The sequence below is a fragment of the Ambystoma mexicanum genome, chromosome 14 (assembly GCF_040938575.1).
Source record: "Ambystoma mexicanum isolate Mex_15411 chromosome 14, UKY_AmexF1_1, whole genome shotgun sequence".
Classification (NCBI taxonomy): Eukaryota; Metazoa; Chordata; class Amphibia; order Caudata; family Ambystomatidae; genus Ambystoma; species Ambystoma mexicanum.
Window position 1 is genome coordinate 75,312,714 of NC_090940.1, and position 22,819 is coordinate 75,335,532.

Genomic DNA, 22,819 nt, shown 5'->3' on the forward strand with positions numbered 1-22,819 from the left:
CACGAAAATGCACCCTTCATGTGTGTATGTCCAAGCCCCTTATGTGCCACTACCGTCACGTATATTGGTGAGTCGTTTCTATGCGCTCCACCAACCTCACTACTACCTCACTTACTGCGAATGTATATGCATATAACAAAATGTTGTAGTTGTTAAAACACAGTGTACTAATAATGTGCTCGGACTGGCTACATTTGGGAAGCATTAGCAATGTCAAAATGTGAGCTTCGGAATGACTAAATTAGTATTGTATATTATTTGAATGTTTATGATGCTTTCACCTAAAATCGGCAACACACGAGGAAGATACCTTTGTGAGTATATGCAAGGCCATTCCCCCTCCCTCCCAGCGAAGCCTGCCAGACGAGAGAGCAGAGGCCCACGCCGCGCTGCTCCACCTCCCCCAACTCGGCTGGAGCCGCTTCAAAGATTTGTAGGTCCCTCTGCAGCACCCAAGGCCACGGCCCGCCACCTGTATTATTCACAGCCCAGCAGTAAACCTCTGCCTGAAAACACAAATCCAGAGGCGCCCTCTCTGAAGCCCCATGACCCACCGGATCACCTTAGGTGAATGGCCCCTGTAAAATTAGGACACCCAATATTATGGCAACATTACAGCAACACATTCATAATGACTTCTAACAAGACAGGATGACATGTACCGCCTGTCCCATGCCTTGAGACCCAGCCCCACGACCTATGGTACCCGGTCAACAGGACACTGGTAACCATGTACTGATGAATCGCCATCAAACCCCTCTCGAGGTGCATTCCTCCTGTGTTGCGTTAACCTGTAGAATAACCTATTGGAAGATTTACTAAAGTAGATAATATTGCAAATGACTGAATGACTGCGGTGTGCATGGCCTAGGGCAAAGAAGCCAGGAAACGACATTCATCTCTGACACTGGCCACAGTGGCACAACGACACCGCCCGGATGAACCCAGCTGACCCGCCAGGCCCAGCCCAACCCACGAGGCTGACCAGTGACGTCCTCCAGCCGCGGCCAACCACATCACAGCAGCACCTATAGCTAGTTGTCGCCACCCAATCCCACTGAATTTGTGCCCCCTATAGTGTGTAGGTTCTGATGACGGTTTTTGTAAATATATACACCTGTCTTTGCTATTGTCAGACAGAGCGCTCTCGGAGTTTGCAGAGTTCTTTGCATGCCCAATTGTGATTGATAAACTCCCATTTACGCTCACCCGCACTTTGTCTTGGCCTTATTCCCATCTTGGGAGAGTCCATCATTGTCTCTCATTGCGGGGAGGATTGTGCTGGTTGGGGACGCTTGCCTTCAGTGGTGACCCCAAAAGCGTGATTATTATTTTCTCCCAGCATATCCCTACCGTCCCCTTTGGCACGAAAATCTCCGGTCGAAAAGGGATACGCACGGTGCGCCGGCTCCGGGAGGCTGCCCGCCAACGGCGACCGGTACACTCAGAAGTGCGCACTCAACAGAGAGGGGGTACGGGATCCCGGTTGAAAAATCCCCTTTGAGTACCGCTCGCCAGAGCCGGGGCTGACTGTTGAGCGTACGGCAGCACTGCCTGGACGGACCCAGTTTCGGAGACTCTCGGTTCAAGACGGGCACGTGAGTATTGAGTGCAAGCGATCATAAAGGGAGTAGAGGAGGAAATTTAGGACAGGGAACGAGGCGGGGTAAAAAGGGGCACGTTGGGTCTACTAAGGACCATCTTAAACTTTCTTTGCTTTTTCTTTGCATATGGCCATTAGGATTAAGAGGTGAATAAGAGATAAAAGTGACGGGAACCTAGCTCCGAGAGGGGGTGGAAGGCGGCGCCGCATAGTGCTATCTTGACTAGTACTGGGAATATATGAAGAAGTGGGAAATAAGATAAAGGTGTCTGGCAAAGGGAGACACAGAGAATATATTAGTGACTGCTATTCTTTCTATTCTTTTCTTTGGGGTTACGGGAAAAATAAAAGTGGGTTAGTATGAAACCAAAGGGATAAACTAAAGAGACAGAGAGTTTTACTGTGAAATTGAAGATCAAACCCATATATATATACATATATCTGAATAAGACGGACAGGGACAGCCGGCTAGGGAGGAAAGGGAGGACAAACTGAACTGTGAATAGAGTGCTACATAGGGGTGTGTGAACATCGTATGTGCCAGGACATAATTTGGTATAATGGTTGTGCAAAAGGGGTCAGAAATGTATAGCCATTGAGTGGTCATGGTAAGTGTGGCCAGACAAAGTATCATAAAGACAAGAGTAATGAGGTGAAGCGAGTGTGTACCTTTTCGATTTGTGGAGTAACATTGTTGAGATTACTGACGGTTTGCTCTTGTACGTGCCCCTAAAGAGGATAGAATAGAGGCCGTGCACAGCCGTTCTTACGGTGTGCAGGCGGAGGGAGAAACACGAAGGTCCCCACGATTCAGTAAGACATAAAATACGCAAACTCACATGTTGACACGTTTATATTAAGATATCGAGATATATAGAGATACATAAGTACCAGGTGGGCACAAAGTATGGGGGCAGAAACACCCTTATCACATATTTGCAAGAACCTACCTGGGTACGCGGAACGGATTAAGAAATATCATGACCAATGGATCACAGAGTTGAAGGGGGAGGGGTTGCCTCAGATATGGCCCGAAGGGGGTTCATTTGACAAGAGTGTCCTAGATATGGTAGCCACATGCATTTGTTTGAAATACAAGGGGAAGCAGTTGCATAACAGCAGAGAAATATTAGACCTCTGGAGGCTGTTTGAAGAGATACCGCCGCCTAAGGTAAGGGAATTAGATCCTGATCTACCATCTACCACTGATAATCCACTAACGATACAAAAAGATGATAAGGTATTGCCAGAAGAAGAGCTATCGATAGAGGTAACTAGGTTGTACCCAATACTAAACAAGCCAGTGCCCGCAGAGGGATACAGTGACCCTACTTATGTGCCCCCACCGACAACTATCACAACCCAAGGGCCAACAGCACCCCCTCCATACGAGAGTAATAGGGAGCGAGCTCAGGTGAGCACACCAAGGGTGGACATAGAAAAATTAACAGATGATCTAGAATCAAGGCTCTCTATAGCCAAAGATGAGCTCTCGAGGATAAAAAGCATATGTGAGCGGACTGCACTTAATGCAGCCAGATCAGAGCATGCGTCCAGGGCACAGAGCGAGAGTAGAACATTTGAAGAAAGGTGGAAAAAAGGCGAGATACTGTTCAGAATACAGGAAGAACCAACACGAATAATTGAACTAGAGGAAAGAGAGGGATGTACTGACAATGAAGAGAGGCCCATAGGAGACAGGGAGGAGCTACTATGTGATATAAGGGATGATTTGGAAGAAAGCGAGAGATTAAGTATGGCAATGGGAGGGGGAAGCGAAGGGTTGGATGGTGCATGCTCAATGAGGACACTGGATGATGAATGGACGGGGCGATTAAGGAACCGGGTGGGGAAAATGGCGTCATTAGGAAAATCAGGAATGAAGGTGAGTACAGATACGACGACGAAGGGAAAGTTGCAGCTCCCGCTAATACACAGGGGAGGAGGGAGGCCGAATTACATACCCTGGGCTCAGATGGATAAGGCCAACTTACTAAAGTTATTGCCCCCGTTATCAGGAGGGGTGAGCAAGTGGATATATGCCTTTGAGAAACACACAGCCAGGGTACCCCTAGCAATAGGGGACGTGAAAAGCTTCCTAGTATCAGCAGTCGGGGATCAGGCTGACAGAGTATGGGTCAAAGCTGGTTTCCCGGGAGTAACATTAGACTGTGATCGCCATGATGGTGCCTCCTTCAACACAGTGCGTGCAAGGGTGTGGAATGCTTTGCGGGAAACGTTTCCAGATACTCCAGACTTGCAGTCAGTAATGCAATGTACAATGAATGACGGGGAAGATGCTATGGATTACATTTTTCGGGTCCAAGAGATGTGGAGAGCAGAAACAGGCACGCCCTGGTATCAATCGACATCGTTATTCTACTTCATTATAAAGAGGGGGCTCCCAAAAGAGGTGCAAAAGGCGCTCGACAAAATAGCAGGTATTGAAGCAAAAGGATGGCCAGAGATTCAAAGCATAATAGTGCACCACTGTAAGCGAATAAAAGAGAGGGAGAAGGAGGTGGCGCAGAGAAGATTGGCAGACGAAGCAAAACTAGTACAAACAAAGTTGGTGAAGGTCGCAGCAGCAGTAGCCGCGCTCCCACACAGCAGTGAGGGAGATGAGGAAGAGGAGGGGCTCGTAGCAATACAAGGAAGGATGGCAACTAATTGGGCAGGAGCAGGACAGCGGCAGTGGAACGAGCAGGAGCAGGGCGGCGGTCCGCAGTGGCAAGAGTGGGCCCCCCAAGGGGGACGAGGTGGGTACAGGGGACGAAGAGGAGGTGGACAAGGGTACGGGGGAATGGGAGGAAATGGATGGCAGGTTCCCAGAGGTGCGCAAGGGAGTTGTTGGAACTGCGGGAGGTGGGGACATTACTCTAGGGAGTGCAGAAGCAGACCAAACAGTGGATTTCCAGAGGTAGAACACTATGGCCATCCCCATCCGGGGAGCCCATATGGTCTCCCAATGGGACAACAACAAAGGAACCCAGGGCAGGGGTACAATGAGCAACAGCAGGGACACCAATACAGAACACAGAATCACCCACAAAACAATGACATTATGCACTACACGCCAGGCAACCCTTTCGCGACGACAGCAAACGGAGCCCCAGCACCAGCCCCCTATAGTGGCGTGTCAGTGGTTTCAGGGAGTGTGTTCAACCAAGGGGGGGCAATGAGACACCCCGCATAGGACAGCCCACAGAGAACACTTGCGTGTCCAGTTCTATCTACCACCTACGATGCAGCAGAGGAACCATTGGTAGGGGCGCAGATAGGAGACAAGCAGTTCTTATTCATGGTGGATTCGGGAGCGGAGAAATCATGTATTAGGGAGGGCTGGTTCCCGTTATCTAACCGGAAGTTAGAGACGCAGGGGTTCTCTGGGGCTGTAATTGAAGTTCCTTACACAGAAGCATTGGACGTGACGGTAGGGGGTAAAACTGTAAAAAAAAACCCTTACTGTATTATGAAAATTCGCCAATAAATTTACTAGGGAGGGATCTTCTTAGCAAACTCAACATGACGATATCATTCACTGACAGAGGTATAGTGTGTTCAACACCAGGAATATGCCCATTACGTGTGATGCTGGTAGTACAGGCTCACACAACCGCACCAGAAATACGTGGTTTGCCAGTGGACGAGAGAATGTTTATTGAAGGACTAAAAACGCTGGCCGTCATAGTTCCTGAGCTGAAAAGAATGGATTGGAGAATACCGGCAGAGTTCCTCTTCCGCCCAATAGTGCACCCTGACATGGCACCAGGATCAGTGGTATCATTAGACGTGCATGCTGTGCAGGTATCCGCAAAAAGGATCTCTGTGATTGGAATGGACATAGACGGATGTGAGTGGCGCACAGTACTGTGTACCAATGCTAATATTGCCCTGCGAGACTTAACTGATGAGGATCTCTTTTCAGATTTAGAAGGTGATAGCGAAATAGTAATGGAAATAGCAACGCCCTGTGACATTTTGATTCAGGCTAGAGAAATTCCTGTCCAGCTGATGGCGGTGGTGGGAGCACCACCGTCATTTTTCGATGATGACATGAGGTTAGTACCAAATAATTTGTGGACAACAGGCCCCCATGACGTAGGATTGTTGCATGGAGTACAACCAGTGATAATAAAGCTCAAACAAGGAGCAATTCTACCCCGAGTGAAACAATATCCATTGTCCCGTGAAGCTGAAGAAGGGATAAAAGAGACAATAAATGCACTACTAGCACAAGGGATAATAGTGCCTTCAAACTCCCCATGTAACACATGTATTTACCCGATTAAAAAAGCAAAGGGAGGGGCTTGGAGGATGATCCAGGATTTAAGCCCCCAAAATGAGGTAATACAGAAAGAGTTCCCTTTGGTCCCGAACCCTGCATCAATATTATGTAGCATCCCAAAAACGGCATCACATTTCACAGTGGTCGATTTGAAAAACGCATTCTTCTCCATCCCCTTGGCAGAAGAGAGCAGATACCTGACAGCATTTACACTGGGGGGGGAGAGATATGAACATTGTAGATTACCACAGGGATACTGTGAGAGCCCAAGCATATTCAACCGCATACTACATGAAGACTTAGGAAACTTATCAGTTGAAAGCACAATCATTCAGTACGTAGACGATTTACTCGTCTGTGCACAGGATGAAGAGACATGCCGAAGAGATTCTATAACACTCCTGACCCTGTTGGCTAATAAGGGGTACAAAGTAGACAAAGAAAAGCTACAATATTGTCTGACAGAAGTCCTGTCCTGTACTTGGGACAGCTAATATCAAAAGATGGAAAAAGAATAATCCCCGACAGGGTAGAAGCAATAAGATCAGTAAGAGAACCCACAACAGTGAAGGAGATGCAGAAATTCTTGGGAATGTGCAACTATTGTAGAGCATGGATATTAGATTATGCAGCATACACCAGACCCTTACTGCAAGCGCTCAAGGAGGCCCAACAAGAGAACAAGAAAATAGAATGGTCAGAAGAAATGAGCGCCTCATTCAAATCATTAAAAGAGTTGATTTCGAGTGCTCCAGTACTGGCTAACCCTGATTATGAACGCAAATTTTACCTGTTCTCACACTGCAAGGGGACACTCGTGACAGCTGTACTGACACAAAAGACGTCCCTAGGACACAAACCATTGGCTTACTATAGTGCCACTTTGGATGCTGTGATGCAAGGACATTTCTCGTGCGAGCAATCACTCGCTGCGGCCGCGTTCGCAATTGAGAAAAGTGCCACAATAGTAATGGGATGCCCTGTGACATTGTTTGTGGAGCATTCATTATTTGCAATACTCGAGAGGTCAAAGAGTACACTGACCACACAGCGGGCAACGGCCTATGAAATAATATTGTCCAGCGCCAATATCCATGTGGTGCGATGTAGGACAGTGAATCCAGCAACATTCATTACAGAAGCGTGCACACTAGAGGACATGCAGGAACACGACTGTGCAACTTACACAGGAGAAAGAGGGGAGGACACAGTGGTGTGTGAGAATGCCCTGAGCGAGGGGGAAGTGTACTTTGTAGACGGGTCAGCATCAATTGACGTGGACACTGGAAAAAAACATGTGGGTATGGAAGTGGTGAGATTAGAAGACGGTGAGTATGAGACACTAGTGCAGTACCGCCTTCCATCACATTTCTCAGCACAAGCAGCAGAACTCATTGCCCTAATAGAAGCATTACATGCAACTAAAGGGTGCGCAGTGACAATTTACACAGATTCAGCTTACATGACGACAACAGTACATGGAGGTCTGGCCAGATGGGGGCGGAGGGGGTTTCGACAAGCAGATGGGACTCCAGTGCAACATGCAGAATTACTGAAGGAGTTAATTGAAGCCCTACGAGATCCCACAGTGGTAGCAATAGTGAAATGCCAAGCACATACGTCCAACACAGACGTTGTGTCTTTAGGAAACGCGGCAGCGGACGCGGCTGCCAAAGAAGCCTCATACTTTGAGAAGTATGAAGTAGGTGAGTACATGCTGCAGCACAAGACAAACAAGGAGCTTCCAGAAGGGTACAATACAATGCCTATATCACAAATACTAGAGTTACAGGAAGGAGCAAGTGCAGATGAAAAGACAATGTGGGTGAAACGAGGGTGCAGCTAATCAGCGACAGACTTACTCTGGCGACAGAATAACTCAGGAAAAGTGGTAATGCCAGTAAAGTTATTAGAAATAGCGTTTCAACAACTACACATCCCAGCACACAACACGAAACAACACATTGCAGCAGAGATACAGGAAGAGTGGTTCGTGCCCTGTCTTCAGGAGCACTTATCTAGATTGACACTGGAGTGCACAACATGCCAGATATATAGTTCAGGAATGACATTACGTACACTCAGGGGAACAATTCCAAAACCGATTGGGCCTTTCAGAGAATTACACATTGACTACGCGGACATGGGAGAAAGGTCTAATGGGGCACGTTACATGATTGTGGTTGTGTGCCCATTTTCAAGATGGGTGGAAGCAGGCCCATGTGCGCGACCTGATGCTAAAAGCGCTGCAAAGTTCCTAGTAAGGGAAGTATTTCCGCGCTGGGGAATTTGTGACGTGATTCGCTCAGACAACGGCACTCACTTTGTGAACGAACTCTTCAAGGAAGTAACGACACTGTTGGGAATAAAGCATAAATTGTGCTCGATTTATCATCCTCAAAGTAATGGCGTGGTAGAAAAAATGAACGGCCTGTTTAAAGGAAGATTATCGAAACTATGCTTCTCATTAAAAAAGAACTGGATTTACTGTTTGCCGCTTGCGCTGTTTGAGCTGAGAAATCAGCCAAGCAAGGACCACCATTTGTCCCCGCACGAAATCGTGACTGGGAGACGAATGCACACAGCACACTCCTCACTGCGCGAACACTCAGATGCACACCAAAGCGCTGCGATATTGGGAGATGAGTTCACAGACTACTTGAAAAAATTAACAAGGGCAGCACGCGCAATATCAAAGCAGCTATCACCACCATTCACGAGAGAAGAGGGGAACATTACAGGGCCCGTTACAGAGCCTGAAACACAGGTACAACTGATGCCGGGTGAATTCATTTATGTCCGGAGCTTTGTGCGCCGGTGGAATGCACCACGATTCCATGGCCCATATGAAGTGGTGTTTTGCACCCCTACGGCTGTAAAAGTGAAGGGCCTAAAATATTGGATACATCTGACGGATGTACGAAGAGCATATAATAGTGTGCAGGAAGAGGTAGATGAGGGGGCACAGACAACAGCAAACAATGCAAATGAAAATAATGAGTGAATATGAACATGTGTGTGGTGGAAATGCACCTGATTAAGAAAGTTGTTGACAAGAATAATTACATTTAAGGGTATTTAAAAAAAAAAAAAGAATGTGTGGACTTATATGTAAATAATAATGTGATAAAAAACATTTTAAAAAAAGATAAAAATGTATAGTGTCTGCTCCCTTGTCTGTACATCCCCAACCCTACTGCCCTACCCACTTCCATTCCCCCTCCATGATATCTTGGCACTGGTAGTGCCAACAAAATGTTTACATGCATGCACTTAATGCACTTTTATATCTCAAACAGGAGCTACCATGGCATCTAACGGGCAGCCTGCAACGGATAGATTTATTAGATATAGAGAATTGTTAGCTGAGAGATGTAGATATTCGCATGAGTGTGGATTATCTGTGTGCATTACATTGTTTTTTACAATCATGTTTTGTCTGGTTACGTATTGGTTCATAGCGTTCATCTCTATCGAGATGAACGAGGGGGGAGGGATTAACAGCACTAATGTGACTAATGCAACAGCAAGTGTAAATACTAAAGAAGGTGATTTTTTGGTATGGGATGGAACTAAACTTGTATGGGGATATTATACGACACCATCCAATGCTGTCGTCTCGAAAAATGAAGGTCTGCAGGGAAAAATGCAAAACAACACAGCGTCCCTGCCAAAAATATCTAATTACAATGCCCGCAGTCTAAATGATCGAAACCCCTCCGCCATATCCTGGTTGTATAACACTCCCACCAGCCAGCCTGCCCCCGTAACCAAGAACACACTGTTAGATAACATAAAGGAAGAAAATGAAAAAATGACATCAACATACGAAATATTATATGATGATTGGGCAAAGGGGGGCGGGAAGGAGAAAGGGGGGCCCACCTTGTCCATCGCCCATGAGGCCGGGAAGTACATTAGGCAAAGAAATAACAGACGAAAAAGGGAGGCGGGGAGGAGGAAGTATGATGAGTATTATGGGTTAGGACTAGACAAAATGGAGGACCCGCGACACCCCCACCAGACAAATAAATGGTATGCGGATATGAGTGCAACAGCCAAGCAAACAACAAATGAGAGCTGTTATGTCTGCTCCCTCATTCCCCATGCTTCAGGCACGCCCAAAGTATTGTTGCCCAAAGAGTTGCCTATTGTAGATGCCCAATGTCTCCTTCATCTCACGTTGTGCAGAATTAAGAACACCTTCCAGGCACATGAAGTGACTTTTAGAATTCTGCAGAACGAGAAAACCTGCTATCCAAAGACAGTAGGAGTGGTATGTCTGGAAGAGCCATTTTTTATAATACAAGGGACACTTTTTTCAGACAACAAGTGGAAGGAAGAAGAAGTAACGTGTAAAGCTGAAGCACTGAGGGGTGTGGCACCAGAGAAATTGCAATGGATAGAAGAAATGTGCACACCATTATGGAAGGAACACATCTCAAAACTAACTTGGGTAACAGCCATTGAAAAACCCTTCAAGCTGCTGAAGGAAATAGACTATGAACTGTGCTTTAAAGGAGAAGGGAAAGCCTCCATGGGGACCCACAAGAACTGTAACAAGACCTCACCATCCCAGATTTAAGAAAAGGGACAGCGGCCCTCATGGACACGTATTGGGTATGTGGCAACCAGGCATACCTGCACCTCCCACAATCATGGAGTAGCAGCTGCTCGATGGCCACTCTGCACTCAGCACTAATGGTGATCCCGGAAAGCCACATTGATGGGAGCAAGAAGATGCGAGGAAACACCCAACAGAGTGCGGGCCGGCCAACTGTAGAGCCACAAGTATATGTCCTGTCTTCAGGGAACAAGGAAGAGGTGCTGTATCGAAACAAACGATCATCGAACTACATATCAAAGGCATCGTCAGAATTGCTGGCACAGATCCCAGACAGGTATCGATTATTCAGCTCTGCAGAAACATTCTTCGCCTCACTCATCCCAAGTATCCAGGCGCGAGCAAATGCAAAATGGCTCCAAATCACACGTTGGGAGCTGATCCAGCTGGCAAATGACACTGAAGAAGGGTTCAACGTAATAAAAGTGGAACTAAGGGCATTACGGCTGATGACCATGCAGAACAGGTATGTCCTGGACCTGTTGACAGCGATGGATGGAGTTGTTTGCCGAAAAATCGGAAGTGCCTGCTGCACTTTCGTACCTTCCGAAGACGCAGACAACGGCTCCCTGTCCCATGTGATCGAAGCAGTACATAACCTAGGAGAAAGAATGAGAATGGAAGGTGGAGCGGAAGAAAGCACATGGTTCGACAATATCTTCTCCTGGGTTCCGTCATGGCTGGGAATGACGGTGAAATTTTTGATGCCGGCTGTGGTGTTCCTCCTCTTTATTTTTTGCCTGTGCCAGGTGGGTCTTCGATGTTGTGCTAACGCAGTACCGAATGGTGCAATGATGATGGTGACAATGGGCAACACTCGTGGTACAATACAAGATATGCAGGAAGTGCAGGTACAAACAGGAACAGATGACACACCGAGATATCAGCTAGTGCCTAGGTATCACGACAAGGATATAGTAGATAAATTGTGGCATAGTACCATTAGAGAGCCCCGTATGCTAGAATGGTACAAGGAGGTATGGGTAGACTTGGAAGCAGGGAGCGGATGCATATACCTGACTTGTACCCCAGATGAATATGCTAGGAGAGGTGAGAGCTTGAGGGGGGTGTGCAGAGCATGGATGCCCATAAAAGGCACACCTGCATGGGATGATGCAATAATTGACGAGGAAAAGTGCAGGAGATTAAAGAATTTGTTACTTAAATAACGAAAGGGGGGAAATGTAGGGGAGGATTGGTCCAAAAGACCCCCCTCACCTACATCCCCTCCCCCAGTGAGGGCCATGGCTCATCAGGCGTCCCCTCCCTACCACCAGGGCCCAGGTGGTGGATGGCTCACCTGCTGAAGACATCGCCCAAACCTATTGAATTTAGCTAGGCCTCAGAAACCATTTTGTCTAATAAAGATGGTGTGAGCCCGGCGCACTGCAGCGCGGCCCCCACCTTTGGAGAGTTTCAATTATCCCTGTGGCCGCAGCTCCCTGGCAGATCCGCTGCGAGCCCGTTCCCACGAACAAGACGGACATGAGCTAGTGTAAGATACCAACACTGTAACATTTCACCTTCCGCAGTGTATCGCTGCTCCCAGCATGACCCGGCCAGCAGAGCCCGGGTGGAAAGAGAACTGTAAAATGGCCCTCGGATAAAAGCAAAAGTTCCCAAATACTAATGACAAAACTACCTGCGATGGACGCATTTTCTCCACAAACCTCTTTGACTAAAAAAACCTGTAAATTGTATAGATATGGCAGAATGCGTGTTCATATGGCATTAGCAATGAAGCACCCACACCACTGCAGTTATGTACAAATAGTAAAAGCGTCCCGGGGGGTTATTTGTTATGCGTATCATTGAAGAGATTACACCCCACGGTCCCGCGCCATAACCGAACTAATGCTGCTAGAGTGCAGAAAAAGACAAATGCAACCATATTGAGGGCTCATGTAAAGGGTGCACGAAAATGCACCCTTCATGTGTGTATGTCCAAGCCCCTTATGTGCCACTACCGTCATGTATAGTGGCGAGTCGTTTCTATGCGCTCCACCAACCTCACTACTACCTCACTTACTGCGAATGTATATGCATATAACAAAATGTTGTAGTTGTTAAAACACAGTGTACTAATAATGTGCTCGGACTGGCTACATTTCGGAAGCATTAGCAATGTCAAAATGTGAGCTTCGGAATGACTAAATTAGTATTGTATATTATTTGAATGTTTATGATGCTTTCACCTAAAATTGGCAACACACGAGAAAGATACCTTTGTGAGTATATGCAAGGCCATTCCCCCTCCCTCCCGGCGAAGCCTGCCAGACGAGAGAGCAGAGGCCCGCGCCGCGCTGCTCCACCTCCCCCAACTCGGCTGGAGCCGCTTCAAAGATTTGTAGGTCCCTCTGCAGCACCCAAGGCCACGGCCCGCCACCTGTATTATTTACAGCCCAGCAGTAAACCTCCGCCTGAAAACACAAATCCAGAGGCGCCCTCTCTGAAGCCCCACGACCCAACAGATCACCTTAGGTTAATGGCCCCTGTAAAATTAGGACACCCAATATTAAGGCAACATTACAGCAACACATTCATAATGACTTCTAACAAGACAGGATGACATGTACCGCCTGTCCCATGCCTTGAGACCCAGCCCCACGACCTATGGTACCCGGTCAACAGGACACTGGTAACCATGTACTGATGAATCGCCATCAAACCCCTCTCGAGGTGCATTCCTCCTGTGTTGCGTTAACCTGTAGAATAACCTATTGGAAGATTTACTAAAGAAGATAATATTGCAAATGACTGAATGACTGTGGTGTGCATGGCCTAGGGCAAAGAAGCCAGGAAAAGACATTCATCTCTGACACTGGCCACAGTGGCACAACGACACCGCCCGGATGAACCCAGCTGACCCGCCAGGCCCAGCCCAAACCACGAGGCTGACCAGTGACGTCTTCCAGCCGCGGCCAACCACATCACAGCAGCACCTATAGCTAGTCGTCGCCACCCAATCCCACTGAATTTGTGCCCCCTATAGTGTGTAGGTTCTGATGACGGTTTTTGTAAATATATACGCCTGTCTTTGCTATTGTCAGACAGAGCACTCTCGGAGTTTGCAGAGTTCTTTGCATGCCCTATTCTGATTGATAAACTCCCATTTGCGCTCACCCGCACTTTGTCTTGGCCTTATTCCCATCTTGGGAGAGTCCATCATTGTCTCTCATTGCGGGGAGGATCGTGCTCGTTGGGGACGCTTGCCTTCAATATATAGTAGCTGCATTTCAAAACCAGCTATTGATGATCCTTCATATAAAGACACAGTAATCAATGTCTGATACACAGAATCTTTACTGGATTGCCAACATGTGTTTCGACCTGATAACAGAGGTCTTTCTCAGAGCTTTTTCTAGAATTTGTTGATGATGGTTGGAAGTCAACCAACTCAATTTCCTTTAGTTTGCTACTAATCTTCCGACAACCTGCGAGGTTCCAAATATACTTGAAACCCTTTAATTCAAAGCTACTAGGGATACAAAAGTGGTATCATTGGTGGCTGTTTAATTTTGAATTACAATCTTCAGGGTTTTAATCCCAGTTTACAGATCTCATTCGGAGATAAGGTTTTAGTCAACACTTGAAAAGAAATAGCAGCGCTTAACATTCTATTTTCCATGGGTTTCTCCATGTGTTGGCAATCCAGTAAAGATTATGTGTATCAGACATTGATTACTGTGTCTTTATATGAAGGATCATCAATAGCTGGTTTTGAAAGGCAGCTACTACATATTAATCAGGGTTGTGGTGGTTGTAGTCATTATTTGTTTTTGTGCTTTATTTAGTGACAATGGGCATGTCACTTTATTTATTTATTTCATGTGTTGATAGCCCGCAAACCCAGAGGTATCACAGCGCTAATGCCAGCCAACGACCCACACGTGTACAACTATTTCAATTCAGTAGTAAAGAGAATAATCCGATAGGTAGCTCGATGAGGTATTAGCCCAAGTGAAGTAGCTCAGAGAACAAGTGTCTAAGGTGAGAGGAGGATGTAATAAACGAGAGGTAAAAATATTTGTTTTGACCTATGGCCTTGTTTGTTATATGGACTTCCCAGCTAAGGCTGTGGGAACGGTAAGGGGGGGTTTAAAACAAGTATTGACAAAGCCAACAGTTTTGGGCTTTTGTGTAAGCATTGGGCAGTTATTTGCTAGGGTCTGCCATCATATATCTATGCACTTACACCATTTGTCCGGAGTTGCCCCCTAGTGGCCAACTAGCCCAATCATTTGCCATAATACACCGTAGTACTCACAATTCATGGCACATGGTTTGGCAGGTACTGCTATTATATGCCAGGCACTCCCATTATGTGCTCAAATACTAACATGATTTGAATTTATCTCCATTGAAAGACAGGTGCTCACAACATTGTAATCCGAATCAGTTTCTGGAACTGGCTACCATGTTTTTCCCTCTCATCTTTTTTTAGAGCATTAAAGATATGGGTGTTGTCCTAGTTAACAACGGCTACACTAGTTTAATGAGAAGTTTGCAGATGCAACTGCTACCCCTATAAACTGCTTTTTAGAGTCCGTGGATTCAAAATGTCTGGGAGCTATTTAGATTTTGCTTGTAACCCATACCATCCTGATTAGTATGACCAAACAGCTACTACGAGCTGCCTATTGTAAGGGGTCAGAAATTATGAGATGGACACAGAGTTGTACTTTTCTCAACATTTGCCATGTTTATTAACAATAACTGGGGTTGGGATACAGGCCTATCAGTCCCTATCCTAGAAGGAATGTCCCTGCCTGACAAACTAAAACTAATGAAAATTGACCTTGTGTCCAAATAAATCTGACCCTCACACTAACATATGCAACCAAAATGTGTAAGGTAAATGTGTCTGCTTCTAGTTCAACAAAAATGTGCAAAGGTTAACAAATCTGACTCCAACAAGGCAATCCTTGCGTCCAGGGCTCGACACCCTTCCTCGGAACCAATTCAGGAAGTCTTTTTAAAAGAGTTCTGTTCTAACAACGTCCTATTCAATTTTATGATAAATGTCCTTTTCACCCAACAATTCCCTCAAACTGCCAAAGTAAATGTCTCTTCCATAGAACACTTGTTCAAAACCAAAACAACTGTGTCTCTTATGAAATGTTCTTCCCAAAATGTCAAAAGGAGTATTTAAGAGGCTCTAACAACAATCTTTTCCATAGAATACTTTTTCATGAGGTTAGCACACAGGTTTTTCTTAGATGATCAAAGTAAGTGTTTCTCTCATAGAATACTTTTGTCAGAATGGCAAAACAAATGTCTCTTGTTATACAATAGTTTGTCAAGATGATGAAGTAAATATTATCTTCCACAATACTGTTTATCTCCTGGTTTACTCGCCTGCCAGGAATAGTTTCCACTCCACACAACTGCTCATCGCTTTCCCGGGTTTACTCGCCTGCCAGGAATAGTTTCTACTCCACAAAACTGCTCCTCCCTTTCCTGGTTTACTCGCGTGTTAGCAATAGTTTCCAATCCACACAACTACCCCTTCTTTTCCTGGTTTATCTGCCTGCCAGGAATAGTTTCCACGCCACACAACTGCTCCTCCTTTTCCTGGTTTACTAGCCTGTCAGGAATAGTTTCCACTCCACAAAACTGCTCCTCCCTTTCCTGGTTTACTTCCCCTGCCAGGAATAGTTTCCACTCCACACAACTGCTCCCCCTTTCCTGGTTCACTTGCCTGCCATAAATAGTTTCCACTCCACACAACTGCACCTCCCTTTATTGGTTTACTCGCCTGCCAGGAATAGTTTCTACTCCACAAAACAGCTCCTCCCTTTCCTTGTTTACTCGCCTGTTAGCAATAGTTTCCAATCCACACAACTACCCCTTCTTTTCCTGGTTTATCTGCCTGCCAGGAATAGTTTCCACGCCACACAACTGCTCCTCCTTTTCCTGGTTTACTAGCCTGTCAGGAATATTTTCCACTCCACAAAACTGCTCCTCCCTTTCCTGGTTAACTTCCCCTGCCAGGAATAGTTTCCACTCCACACAACTGCTCCCCCTTTCCTGGTTCACTTGCCTGCCAGAAATAGTTTCCACTCCACACAACTGCACCTCCCTTTATTGGTTTACTTGCTTGCCAGCAATAGTTTCCACTCCAAGCAACTGCTCCTCCCTTTCCTGGTTTACCTCCTGCAAAGAATAGTTTCCACTCCACACAACTGCTCCTCCCTTTCCTGGTTTATCTGCCTGCCAGGAATAGTTTCCACGCCACACAACTGCTCCTCCTTTTCCTGGTTTACTAGCCTGTCAGGAATAGTTTCCACTCCACAAAACTGCTCCTCCCTTTCCTGGTTTACTTCCCCTGCCAGGAATAGTTTCCACTCCACACAACTGCTCCCCCTTTCCTGGTTCACTTGCCTGCCAGAAATAGTTTCCACTCCACACAACTGCACTTCCCTTTATTGGTTTACTTGCTTACCAGCAATAGTTTCCACTCCAAGCAACTGCTCCTCCCTTTCCTGGTTTACCTCCTGCAAGGAATAGTTTCCACTCCACAAAACTGCTCCTCCCTTTCCTGATTTACCTACCTGCCATGAATAGTTTCCACCCCACACAACTGCGCCTCCCTTTCCTGGTTTACTCGCCAGCCAGGAATAGTTTCCACTCCACAAAACTGCTCCTTCATTTATTGGTTTACTCACCTGGCAAGTATGGTTTCTACTTCACACAACTTCTCATGTCTCTTTCTCTGCTGATGGCAATCTTTGTTCCAGGTTTCTCCACATCGACATCCCATATGAGAAGAATTGGACAATATTTGCCCAGCTCTTTGCTTATGACAATAGGTTTTCCAGGTTTCCCCTGACATCTCATGTGTGGAGAATTGTACCCATTGGGTCTTTTTTTCTCTTCTTCAAGATTGCTTGGCTGGTTGCGATGTGGGTTACGGGATTCCCCAAACTTACATACCAGGCGAGTAGAATTGTACCCTTTCTGCCTTTCTCTTCTTGAAAATCTCTTGGCTGGTGGCAATGAGCGTTACAGGTTTACTCAATCCCATATGAGGAGAATTGTACCCTTTATGCCTTTCTTTCTCTTCTTCTAAGGCTCTTGGCTGGTGACAGTGCAGGTTCCATGTTTCCCCAAACTGACATCCCATGTGAGGGGAATTGTACCCTTGTTACCCTTCTTTCTCTTCTTCAAAGGCTCTTGGCTGGTGGCAACACGGGTTACAAGTTTCCCTAAACTGACATCCCATGTGAGGAGAATGTTACCCTTGTTTCCCTTCTGTTCTACTGGATTGGTATCAAATTGCCTGCTCAAGTGTCCTTTCACTTTGTAACACATCCCGGGGCCCGCAACTCCTTTTGACTGACTCACCGGCCTAACGTGTGTCTTCAATTGAGAACGGTTGTCGGGTCGTTTTCTCTGTTCCCCCAGAGTCTCTCTTGGTTCCAGCGTCAGTCTCTCAAGCCTCTGCCAGTGGAAGCCTTGCTATTCCACTTGACCGCCTCTCACCCATTCCTGTAAATGCTGGCTTTCCCCGAGAGTCCTTCTTCTCCGGTACGCAACTCTTCCAGGCAAGTGCCTCTAAACATCCTCCTTCCCCAGCACAACTGGCCACTGTAACTCTGCTTTGGAGCTCATCTCGCGCTTTGTGTCCTTTGTAGCGTTCTGCTTATTCTCCTTCCTCCGAACTGCAACCCCCCACCCTCCTGCTAAACCATGGTGTATAGTCAGAAGCACCATCTTTAAATCTCCCACAAAGCTGATGATTTGTTGAACAACTAGTCTGCGTCTTTGCCTTAGTGTTGTTCCTATTGCACAATAACTCTTCACTCCTCTTCTTCGCCCCAGTACCATAGGCATTATGGGAATGGAAGTTCACATTGGTTTTAAGATTTCCAAAGCTATATTGTTTCAAATGCTTGTTGGTTTTGAGTTTGTCAGACACAGGAGTTGTTGTATGAACCTCATATGTAGTGATATTGTGTTCAGCACTTTTACCCAGGATAGAACCATTATGTAAAAAGGATTTTAAATGGGACCCACGTGTTTCTGAAGTGTAAAGCTTATTCTGTTAATGGGGTCTTTCATATAATGTTCTTTGGGTTTTACCATGGGAGGAACTTGTGCAGTAACAGCATGCCAAGGAGTATTTAGAGATTATAGAATCTTCATCTTCACAGAAGGAAGAATACTGCGTCCCTCCCGATGGAGACACCACTTCTCCCTGACAAACATCTCCTCCCATGTAACCCTCCCCTATAATACCAACCTAAGGTCAGGATCAGTTAGCGGCTTCCTTCCCCTGGCCACATGGGTGGAGACTTTAGGCGGGGGATCAGTGATGACTCTGCAGGATTCATTAAGCTATACTTTATTTCTTATATCGTGCTGCACGCCTAAAGGCCTCAGAGCACACTATAAGTGCCCAGGCCACCTGCTTCCTTTAAAACATACATTTCTGACCATAACTCTGTGTGTTTGGAAGTATATTTAAAGGATCATTAGGACTCATCTACAAACAATTTAGAAGAGAGTGGGTCTCATGAAATTGACAAAAAAGTTATTGTTTGCATCTCTGTGTATAAGCTTCTCTGCCAGTTCCCGATTAGTGTTTGATACCTGATACCAATAAGCTGCGTATAGCTCCTACTCACCAAATCTTTATTTCAATCCCCAGAGTATCTTATAACCCCATCAGTGTTACCTAACATTACAGGACTAAGAGGCCACTTTGGTGGTGCTTGCGCACTGTATAAACAAAATAACCATGAACACGAAGATCCATAATTCAACAATCTGGATCCCTCACTTTTTATAGGAGCATTGCCTATGTACCTATGCTAAAAATATGCATAAACTTTCAGGACCACTTATTCCGAATGAAACACCATTATACAACTTGCTATGGCACAATACCACTGGTGTCTGACAATTTGTCTCTGTGAGAGCCAAGGGATCAACAGACAACGCTAAACCAAGGTCTCAAGGTTCAATGGTCATTATTAAACAACACAAAAGATAGTAGTAGAACTGAATAAACAAGGTAACTCAAACCAGGTAAGTAATTACCACTTTCTGCAGGACTTTAGTCTATCAATCCTTTCCTCTCTCCCTTAGACTCCACAGCTTGTGGTAAAAGAGTCACTGGCAGACTTTTTAGTTTGAATTGCCTGCAGACGTCTTTCTTGGCTCTTGTGGTTGATTGCTGGGCTTTCGTTGCACTTGCCAGAATGCCACTTCGTTGTGTGAATGCAGTGCCTTCACCCTGGCGCTAGGCATTGTCTGAATGTCATAATCTGGTTGATCTTTGCCCAGATGGTAAAACATTGTCTGGAATTTCCAAGCATTACCTCATTGGTGCTGGTCGCACACTCTGTCTTAGCACTTAGGTCTGTACCACTCGGATGCACTCTTTCCATTTGATTTGAATGCCTCCTTCTCATCTGGTCTCCTTTCCCCTATCTTTTGTTTCCTCCTCCTCTAGTCAGGCTTGATCTCCTTTCTCCCCTCCTTTATGACTTGCAGCACTCTGCTGCTCACCTCCTCAGCGTGTCTTCTCCCTTCTGTCTCAGATTCCTTGCCAGCACAGCTGCTCCTCAACCTCCTCCTCTTTAGGATCATGTCAATGGACCTCCTGTTGGTTTCTTTCCCTTCCTCCATCGTCTTAGTAGTTATCTCCACTTCTTCTCTGTAATCACCATTGTTCACCTCCTTCACCTCGGTGATCTTTCCTCTTAGAGCTTCTCTCGCCCTCCTCCTCCTTCATTATACTCCTCTTTTCTTCCAATTGATTTGTCTCCTCCTCCAACTCCTCTGCACCTGATTGCTCCTTGTCACATCGCCATGACTTAGGTTCCAGATCACTACATCCCACAGCTCATAATTCCCACATCACTCCCACCTCAGGTGCCTTTTTGTAACCGAGTGGGCTGTCGAGCTGACATTGTGATAGCCTGATAGCTTTCAGGGTCAGGGGCTCTGCTTTGTGCAAGCACTGTAATTTGAGGTCATACTCCTTGACTATACAACCCTCAGCTGATCTCTTGTTCAAGGGGAAACGCACCCCTGTGACCTTTAGTTGCAAAGTAGGGGCCCGCCATTTTAATTTCGCTTGCTCTGCATGCATCTATGTTTCTGTTTGTTTTGTTGTGCTCTTCGCCCTCCTTCCAGGTTGAGTGTTTCTAGTCCCGTGCCCATGCTCAGCTTTCTTCTGAGTTAGGCGCTGGTGCGTTGCAGTGTTGTAACTTTGCTGAAAATGTTGGGGGACGTGGCATCTAAATGAAAGGGGCCCCTGCCAAATGAATGGGACTCAATGGTGTGCTACAAAGGTTGGGGGCACAAACACCCTTTTCCCCTCATACAATTACGCCCTTGCGGCTTTTTAAGTGTATTGTGCGCAGACAGTCTTTGTTCAAATCAGGTGCCACTCTTTGGGTTCTCCATATCGTGGGGTCATGCCGCAGTAGTCTTGTGAACCAACAGAGACTGGGAGTTACTGTCTTGGGTAAAAGCGCTTTTCTCACTTTCAGAGCAAGCCTCCTTTGCTTGTAACATAACATCAGGTATTTTCAGGGGATCTGGTTCAGAAAAACAAAAAAGAATATTTTGCAAGCTGCCTACTGGCAACTTTCTTACCAACATCAGGCGACTCTAAATAATCAGGCAGGGAGCTCCTTGCCTGTTCCAAGGGCCCATCAGAACCAGTGAGCTTAATGCCACCATTTTTCCAGGGGTCTGATGGAGTATGTGATTTTCTTTCCCTTTTTCGAGGTGCCAAATGAGGAGTGGAAACTTCCAATTTGCCCCTTATTTGAATCATTGAAGGATTTGGGTCTTTGTAAATTGGGTTGGTAGGCATGGGGTCACCAGGGATTCTGACCTTGGATAGTATCTAAAATCTCGGGTATTATGAGCATGTTCTACAACGCATGCACAAAACGTTGTACGCCAGAGGTGGACACATGCAGGGTGGAGGAGGGGTGGAGGAGGTTGCAAGGAAGAGGGGGCCAGGCATGGAAGGAGCAGGTGTGAGGTGGAGCGGGCAGTGGAGGGTCTTTGGCGAGTGGGCGGGAGGAGGGAGTGACAGAGAGTAGATCGGGATTTTCAGGGGTCACCACCAAATAAAATGTGCAAGCAGAATAAGGGACCAGCAAGGGTGTTCAGTGAGTGCCCCGGAAAAAGGAAAGGGATGGACAAGAGGGGGAGCAGAAATGCGAGTTTGGGGGAACCCTAGACAAGAAAAAGGAGGGAGTGGGTGGCATGCCTCTAGACGCCTCTGTATTCAGCAGAAGGAGTGCATCATTTAAACAAACATCGATTAAACAGATCCTGGCATACAAATGTGTGCCAAAGAGATGGAATCATTGTCTTGAGGCTGGTGATGGACTGGGGACCCTGGAGGATCCTCTGTGTACCTCTGCCATGGTCTCCATAATAAAGAGGGGTGTGGCCCTTGGCCCCCAGGTTCACCGAGGTCACATCACCCAACCTTCAAATTTGGACTTTGTTACACTGCACAATACAAGCTGAGGATACAAGGGGACTTGGTTTATGTGGTTGGAGCATTGATACATTGCACTATCATGCTTGTGTTGAACTTTTGTTTGTGTTTCAAACAGTGCATTTATTCCTGCCCACAACCTTAGAGTGCCTTAAGACAATACAGTATCAACCATGTTCTAGCGTCCTTTGCTAGTCCATTTTACCGGGCCAATGGTTAGGGGATATGCCAAGAAATGGCAGAAAATATTACTTAGTGAGAGATTAGGAGTCGTGTATGGAGTAGTGCATTGCTGGCACCAGACAGGGCATGTCCCATGGTGGTCTGAGCACCACAGGGCAGAACATCCTTGTATCGTTCTGTAAAGGAAAGAGCTTGGAACCAGTCGAACATGCTGCAATTTACTCAACAAAGTGACTGCATTTCACAGAGGGCACCTTATAAATCGACCTAATACGTACCTAAACATAATGTTTTCATTTAAGATTGCTCCGAATGATGAGGGCCTGCTGCAGAAATATGTGTGTATTCTGCACATCAGATGTTTGCATTCCGTTGGGGGACGAGTCGGTCCTTCATGTTTTGAAGGTCAAATCACTGAGTGCAATTACATTTGATAATAACACCTGGAAAAAAAGCTGCACGTGTGCAAATGGGAGAAATAAAATGAAAAAGTGTTTCTGTTATTGTAAATAACCAATTGTACACTTGTTATATCATGATAGCAGGTGCAAGTGTATCTAGGTCATGTGGCCTAAGCCCCACCCATCTGTCAATCACTGCTAAACCGTTGGTTTCTTCCTGTTTTGCTGTCCTTTTCCCTACTTA